A 9,315-nucleotide genomic window follows, 5' to 3' on the forward strand; every position below is an offset into this window, starting at 1 on the left:
TTCCTTCCGTTTCTTTAGTTAGGTATTTTTCACAGCAATGAGAAAAATAAGTATCCATATCAACCTCATAAGACTCCAAGTAGAAGTCTTCCTTTGACCTTGTGCTTCCTCTACATTCCTCCTCACAGGCATCTCTATTATCCTGCCACCCAAGCTTGAAACCTACATGTTTGTTTCTACACTATTTTATTTTATTTTATTTTATTTTTGTCTATTGAGACACAGAGCTCCAAGAAAATGAAGACTCTTGGCTGATTTGCTTAAACATGCCTGCATAAAGTGGTATTTGAAGCTATAGCTAATACATTTAATAATGGATGAATCAGCGGGTGATAGATCTATAAGAATGGGGTAAGCCTGTACAGTTACCACTGTCCTTCTAGTTAGTGTTTCAAAGGCCCTAAGAGCTTCAAGGACTTGGTGGCTCTATCTATTATACTCCCCCAAAACTTAGGTGACTCCAACTTTACACTCACCAAAGTGATTTGTGGTCACGACCACGTTGATCACGGTAGTGTCCCAAGCTGGGTTTTCTGAAAACAGATGGTGAGAGAGTATAGATTAGAACTTATCACTTGGGGATCGGTATCTGTGAAAGGAAGAGCGAGCAAAATTGAGTGACGGAAAAAAGAAAGGTTGAATGTGATACAGGCCTGGCAAACGTTGGGAGAGACAGAGAGGTCTCTGAGTAAATGCTTCCTTGGCGGACTCCCTTTAGACAAGTAGTGAGACCTTTTAACAGAACTCCTCACGCTCATCCCTGTGTGAACCTCCCCACCCTACGAGAGGGATGACTGCAGCAGACTGGGAAGTGACAGAAGACTGCCAGCACGCCCTGCTCACTTACTTGAGAGAATCAGCTCAATCAGGTTCTCAACTTTGCAGGGCCTCAAGATCTTTTATTTACAAAATATGATAGTACATGCTTGGTGGTTCAAATCAGATTGAAACAAAACTCTTGCCTTTTAAATTGTATGCGTGCAATCTACAGATTCAATGCAATCCCCATCAAAATTCCAACCCAATTCTTCACAGAGTTAGAAAGGGCGATTGGCAAATTCATCTGGAATAATAAAAAACCTAGGATAGCAAAAACCATCCTCAACAATAAAAGAACCTCTGGTGGAATCACCATGCCTGACCTTAAACTGTACTACAGAGCAATTGTGATAAAAACTGCATGGTACTGGCACAGTGACAGACAAGTAGATCAATGGAATAGAATTGAAGATCCAGAAATGAATCCACACACCTATGGTCACTTGATCTTTGACAAGGGAGCTAAAACCACCCAGTGGAAAAAAGATAGCATTTTCAACAAATGGTGCTGGCACAACTGGAGGCTATCATGTAGAAGAATGAGAATCGATCCATTCTTATCTCCTTGTACAAAGCTCAAGTCTAAGTGGATCAAAGACCTCCACATAAAACCAGAGACACTGAAATTGATAGAGGAGAAAGTGGGGAAAAACCTCGAAGATATGGGCACAGGGAAAAAATTCCTCAACAGAACACCAATGGCTTGTGCTGTAAAATCAAGAATTGACAAATGGGACCTCATAAAACTGCAAAGCTTTTGTAAGGCAAAAGACACTGTCAACAAGACAAAAAGGCCACCAACAGATTGGGAAAGGATTTTTACCAATCCTAAATCTGATAGAGGTCTTATATCCAATATATACAAAGAGCTCAAGAAACTGGACTCCAAAAACTCAAAAAATCCCATTAAAAAATGGGGTACAGAGCTAAATAAAGAACTCTCAACTGAGGAATATCGAATGGTTGAGAAACACCTGAAAAAATGTTCAACATCCTTAGCCATCAGGGAAATGCAAATCAAAACAACCCTGAGATTCCATCTCACACCAGTCAGAATGGCCAAGATTAAAGATTCAGGTGACAACAGATGCTGGCGAGGTTGTGGAGAAATAGGAACACTCCTCCATTGCTGGTGGGATTGCAAGCTTGTTCAACCACTCTGGAAATCAGTCTGGCGGTTCCTCAGAAAATTAGACATAGTACTACCGGAGGATCCTGCTATACCTCTTCTGGGCATATACCCAGAAGATCTTCCAACTGGTAATAAGGACACATGCTCCACTATGTTCATAGCAGCCTTATTTATAATAGCCAGAAGTTGGAAAGAACCCAGATGTCCCTCAATAGAGGAATGGATACAGAAACTGTGGTACATTTACACAATGGAGTACTACTCAGCCATAAAAAACAATGAATTTATGAAATTCTTGGGCAAATGGATGTATTTGGAGGATATCATCCTTAGTGAGGTAACCCAATCACAAAAGAAGTCACTAGATATGTACTCACTGATAAGCGGATATTAGCCCAGAAACTTGGAATATCCAAGACACATTATGGAAAACAGAAGAAAATCAAGAAGGATGAACATTTGTGGATACTTCATTCCTCCTTAGAATGAGGAACATAACCCCCATGAAAAATTATAGGTACAGCGACAAAGTTTGGAGCTGGGATGAAGGGATGGACTATCCAGAGAGGACCCCATTCGGAGTCCATCCCATCATCAGCCACCAAACCTAGATACTAATGCTCATGCTCATGCCGGCAAGATACTGCTGAAGGGACCCTGATACTGAGGCCTCTTGTGAGGCTACGCCAGTGCCTGGTAAACACCGAAATGGATGCTCACAGCCAGCTACTGGATGGAACACAGGGTCCCCAATGNAGGAACTAGAGAAAGTACCCAAGTACCTGAAGGGGGCTGCAACCCTGTAGGTGGAACAACAACAGGAACTAACTAGTACCCCCTGGGTTTGTGTTTCTAGCTGCATTTGTAGCAGAAGATGACCTAATCGGCCATCAGTGGGAATAGAGGCTCCTTGGTCTTCCAAACTCCATATGGCCTAGCACAAGGCAAGGCCTGGGCCAAGTAGTGGGAGTGGGTGGGTAGGGGAACAGAGGTGGGGGGAGGGGTATGGGAATCTTTCGGGATAGCATTTGAAATGTAAATAAAGAAAATAATAATAATAAAAAATAAAAAAAAAGAATCAACATAAAAAAAATAAAATAAAATAAAATAAATTGTATGCGTGCAGGGTAGAGACATTTGATCGCCCCCGGAGATGGAACTATAGGCAGAATTCAAGGTTGTGAGCCACTATATGTAGGTGTGGGAACTGAACTTGTGTCCTCTGCAAGAGCAATCTGTACACTTAGCCACTGGGACATCTCTCCAGCGCCCAAATTACTTTTAAAAAAAAAAATCAAAATGTATTTGTTTACACATTAAGCTCAAAATCATATTTTTCCTACATATTCTTCCTTTGTTTTCTCACATGCTTTGGCCCTCTCCGTTCTCTGCTCACTTTTGGAAGATCCACGGATGAACAGATGATTGTGTCTGATGAAAACCATGAACTTGTGCTCATGATGATGAGATGGCGCTTTGAGATCCAGCATTTAGTCTGACTGAGCACAGGACAGAGCAGCGAGGACAGTGGCCTGCTATAGACTAGAAGCTTCCGGCGGTGCGGGAGTAAGTTGCTAATTGTGACAGATGTTTTCCATTCCGCTCTCCAGATGCCCTTTCCAACCTTGCTACTGTCCGTGCCCTTTGAGCCTATGCTTTATCAGCCCTCTGCAGAGAATCACTTGACCTCTAGCCCCAGGTTCATGTGACCCGCGGGGAATGACTGCAGTCTATCAAAGATACAGTGAGCGGGGTTTCTTCAGAATATTTCTGGGGGAGTCATCGTTGCTCGTGATGCCCTTGCTCCCCTGAAGTTAAGGCTCTCTCAGACAGAGGCTTCCACAGGGACCAGCTCTCCTCATTTTACTGCTTCTTCCTCATCTGGCTCCTTCACGATGTCAGACACACCCAGTGTCAGCGGCAGGAGTTTCCTCTTTATCTTGTGGTCTCCACAGACTGTCTACACATTTTGTAAACAAGCCTTTGAATGTTTCCTCTGGCTTCTCACTTAACCATTTGTTTCCCACCTAAGCCCTAAGGATACAGGACTCAGTTCTAATAGCTTCTGAGTCCATGTCACCAGGTGTTTCCAGAATCTAGATGCAAACCCAGGTTTCATGCTTCAGTTCCCAGCACTCATGTTGGGTGTGCTACAACTGCCTGTAACATCAGCTCCAAGGGACCTGAAACCCTGTTCTGTCCTCCTAAAGTATCTAAACTAATTTGCACATGCCCTACACATACACACACACACACACACACACACACACGCGCACACTCCTACATAATTAAAACTAAGAAAATCTATTATTTTTTTACATTTTATTCATTTACATTTCAAATGATATCCCCCTTCCTGGTTACCCCTCCACCAACCCCCCCATCGTATCCCCTCCCACTTCCCTTTTGCCTCTATGAGAGTACTCCTCCACCCGTTCACCCACTCCCGCCTTACCCCTCTAGCACCCCCCCTACATTGGGGCATCAAGCCTACCATTCCTCCCAAGAAAATCTATTTTTAGAAGTAAATCTATTTTTTTTACTAAAGTGTTGCTCTCCCATTCTTCGGTTTTTCTAAGACACTGCAAATACAATGGCTTGAAACCAAATAGAATCCACGTGTCTTTAATTCCAGCCTTAGAGGTAGAGGCAGAATTTCTGTGAGTTTAAGGGCAGCCTGGTCTATGTAGTGAATAACCGGGATACAACAGAGGGACACTGTCTAAAAAAACAAACAAAGAAAAGAATTCTAAAGGACAACTGTGGTTTGAGGCATGTCCTATTGAGCAGAGTACTCATAGCTAATGGCCAAGTTCTTATCAATGAAGAGCAAAGCAACCCCTTCTATGACATCAATATCTACTCATCCACCTCAGTTCCTTGAAACAGGTGTTTGAGACATTGTGATATTTTCCAAAAACTATCTAATAAGTTACCGAGTTTTACTTAGACATTGTAAGCCATATCTTCCTTTTTAACTCTTAATCTCTCTGTCATCAGATGCAAAAGCATTATCCTATCATAGCTCTAAGTGTTTCTTAAAGCAGCCGTTTCTAAAGTTAGTATAGAGTTGAGCTGTAATGCATCAGCTAACAATGCGCTCGCTGAGCCTCACCCTAAGTGGGAGAAGCTATGTTAAGTGAAGCACTGAAATCCTGTTGCCTCCCACATACCTCAAGGGACCAGCGTTTTCTCATTTTTAATATATAAAGATCTCAAAGAGATGTTGCTAATCTACAGTGGTTACCTAACTGCCAAGATATAAATAAATATGCAATGCTAGAAAACCAGACCACGCAGTAATCATAGGCACATAAAGATTGTTGTACACTCACTCATTTAGAAGAGAAACAACAGGGAAATTCTTTCATTTGGAGAAGTACACATTAGGAAGGAACCTTGGGATATATTGGTTCTTTTTCTTGTTACTATGAAAAAATACCTAAGAGGTGGGTAGTGGTGGCGCACGCCTTTAATCCTAGCACTTGGGAGGCAGAGGCAGGAGGATCTCTGTGAGTTCAAGGCCAGCCTGGTTTATAGCTCAAGTTCCAGGACAACCAGAGCTACACAGAGAAACCCTGTCTTGAAAAAGACAGACAGACAGACAGACAGACAGACAGAAAGAAAGGGAAAGAGAGAGAGAGAGAGAAAAGAGAGAGGGGAAAGAAAAGAAAATGTAACAAAAGTAATTTAAGGAAGAAAAGTTTTGTTTGGATTTATTGTGGGATATTTACCAGAGAAGATCACTCACACATGATTTAACCCAATAGAAAGTCCTTATCAGCAGGTCTGTGACTACACCGGACTGTTTAGGATTTCTTGAGAGAGTGTTCTCAGCAACAACTTCCGAGGTTCAGGAAGTTGGGGACATGGTGTGGAAGAAGTTGAACAAACACACAAGTTCTCACTTAATGTCTCTCATCAGCCTCGTCCTGGAGCAAGAACAGCGCTGACTGGAGCGAGACCAGCACCGGCTAGGCCGCCCTGAGCTCAGGGAGCTAGCTGGGAATTTGCTCCATCTCAGTCCCTGGCTGCCAGAGGTTCTCCTCTCCAGCCTCAGTTCCTACGGATCACTTGGCTCTGATGCTCCCTTGGGCCCAAAACACATCTCTAGAATATCTGCAGGAGCAACAGAAATCAGCAGCCAAATCATACAGCCACGGTGGGATCAGTTCTCCTGCCAGGGGTATCAGGGAGAGGGCGGGGATAATGACCCAGAATAAGTCTGCAGGGAATGAGTCACTCAGAATAAACTCAGGCATAAACGTGTGTGCTTTATGGACCAGACCCGACAGCCATCTTTCTCCACATCACCTGGCTTGGCTAGGTCCCCTCCGCACCCTTAAGCACTTCAGCTTGAACATCAACTAAGAAACAAAATCAGGACTGAGTCAGATTTTCTGGCACTCTCAGCTCAACCCTTCACCCTTGCATAGTCCTAAAGTCCTCTTTCTTAAATTACTTTCAGAATACAAGCCTCAGCTGTGTGTGGTGGTGTGACTTCTACACTCAGGAGGCTGAGGCAGGAGAATTAAGAGTTTGAGGCTAACATTGGATACCTAATAAAACCCTGTCTTTAAAAAAAAAATCTTAAAGCAAACCATAAAATAATAATAACAAAAAAAAATCCACCCACAAACAAAAGCGAGTAAACGACAAATTCATAAGTCTTTTTCTAAGTGTGAGGGAGGTGCCCACGGTACCAGTTACTGACATGGCAGAGGGAAGAGGGGCCTTCAAGCTCAGAAATTAGAAACCAGACCTGTAAGGCAACATGGCAAGATCCTATCTCAAAACACAACTACAAAAAAAAAGTCAAACAAATAAATAAACAAGAGCAAAACCCTGTAACATCCCCCCCCCCGGCAGAAATTTCTAGGCCATCAGTGTTGTCCAATGACCTTGAGAAATCAAGTGAAACAAGTGAGCTGCAACTAGCCTTTCTACTTTCCAGCTTTATCTCCCTTTGATCCCCTTTAAAAATGCTTAAAAGAACTCTGCAGTAGTATGGAGCACAAAGAGAAAAAGGGTCATCTCATCTCATGAATATTCTGCCAACCTCATAAATATTCATAAGAATATTTAAAATCTATACCATAATACAGAATGGTTGGCAAGTGCCCTCTCTCCCCACATCTGAGTGAACCTTCTCTGATTTCCCTTCAGAGAGTTGAGCGTACAATCCTTTGCTTTGTTAAGGGGACTTCAACTGCCTTGTGTGTGTGTGTGTGTGTGTGTGTGTGTGTGTGATCAAGCTATGCCTTTAAAGAAACACTTATAGACCCTGTGGTGGTTTTAATGACAATAGCTTCTATAGGCTCGTGTGCTGAATGCTTAGGCCCCAGTTGGTGGAACTGTTTGGGAAGGATTAAGGAGATACGGTTTTATTAGAGGAGGTATATCATTGAAGTTGGACTTGGTGGTTTCAAAGCCCACACTGGTCCCAGTTAATTCTCTCTTTTCTCCTCCTCCCCCCCCTCCTCCTCCTCCTCCTTTTCTTCCTCCTCCTCCTCCTCTTCTTCCTCCTTCTCCTTTTTTCCTCCCTCTTCTCTCTCTCTCTCTCTGTCTCTCTCTCTGATTCATGCTATAGGTCAGAAACTCTCAACTACTGTTCCAGGGTCACGCCTGCTGCCATGCTTTCTGTCATGATCGTCATGGATTCTACTACCCCTTGGAACTGTAAGCCTCAAATAACTGCTTTCCTTTTATAAATTGCCTTGGTCATGGTGAGTCTTCATAGCAGTAGAAATGTAGCTAAGATGCTCTCCTGTCCTAAATGACTAGGTTTGGTTTTGTTTTCTTTTGTTTTTACAGCATTAAGGTGTTCACCAAAGAACACAATCTGGAATTCTGCCTGGCTCCTTATCTTCTGAGAGCACATCTCACAGGTTTAACATGCAACTCTGACAAGATCATGGGCATCCTTCATGGTCTATCTACTCATTCAAAACTAATCATTATCACATTTTAGAATAAGATGCAAGGCTGACCCTTACAGTATTTGTTGTCTCGATACTTCTAGATCTGTTTTCATGGAATGACCTTTTTAAACATAGCGATATTTCTTCAATAATATTTTCTAAACTGACTTCCATTTTCTAAGGAAATAAAATAAAGAACAATTTTTAAACAAATCAAGCCCCACCAGAAGTAAAATTCGTAGACCAAAAACCAAAAACCAAAAAAACCCAATTACCTATGAAAGACATAAAACAAGGCAGGGCTCTAACACAAGAACACAGCTCATTGCCAGCTGTGAGCTTTTATTTATGAAAGAACCTGGTATTCCTTTACCCCAAGATGAAACACATTTTAAGCTTTTTAAATAGCCCACATTTAAATAAAATGTATCTTAGAGCTTCTGCCAGTAGTCTTCAGTGAGGTCAGGAGGCAAGGATCGAGGGACTAAATAACCACAGAAACTGCAGCTTCATCCTCTCTCTCTTGCCCCCCCCCCCATGGTCCCTGAGCATCAGAATGTGGTTTTGTGGCTTAACTCCTCAAAGCAACTTTTAGGCTCTTATTCTCAAAAAATAAAAATAAAAAAAAAATTGGCTACCATTTTAATATATACACCATGGTTGAGCCTCTCCCCCAACCCCACACACTTTTCAAGATGATCATGGGAATTAATACCCTATAAGAGCTCTGTTGTAGTATGGTGTGGGAAGGGAAAAGGGTCGTCTCACCTCATGAATATTCTACCAAGCTCATAAATATTCAAGACAACATTTAAAATCTATACCACAATACACAGTGGGCTGCTAGCTCCTTCCCTCCAGAGTACAGTGTACGTACAATGCTTTGTTAAGTAAACTTCTGCTTAAAGTGTCGGCGTCTCTGCTAAATTCTTTCCTAGAAGATGACAAGAAGCAATAGCACAACCACAAACGAGACAAAACAGAAAAAGCTGGTCCAGCCGATAAAGGCACTTGTCACCAAACCTGACAACCTGGATTCAGTCCCCAGGACCCAAATGGTGGAAGGAAAGAAGGGATTCTCATTAGTTATTCTCTGACCTCCTCATGCATGGTATGTGGGTGTACTTGTGCTCGTGTAGGTGCACACGCAGAAAATAAAGAGATAAATGTAAAAAGAAAACTGGATGAGAACTAAAGAGAAACCTTCACTTTGTAAAAGCACTCATGTTGGAAGAGTTATAATGTTACCTGCTTATAATATTACTAGATCAAGGTTGAGCCAGACTTTGTCTAAGCCCCACCCTCTTATTTGGGTTGACGGTATGTGTCTAAGTTTGGGGTTTTTGGTGTTTTTTTTTTTTTTTTTTTTTTGGTTTTCTGAGACAGGTTTTCTCTGTGTAGCCCTGGCTGTCCTGGAGCTCACTTTGTAGACCAGGCTGGCCT

Source organism: Mus pahari, chromosome 11 (assembly GCF_900095145.1).
Source record: "Mus pahari chromosome 11, PAHARI_EIJ_v1.1, whole genome shotgun sequence".
In the NCBI taxonomy this organism is placed as follows: Eukaryota; Metazoa; Chordata; class Mammalia; order Rodentia; family Muridae; genus Mus; species Mus pahari.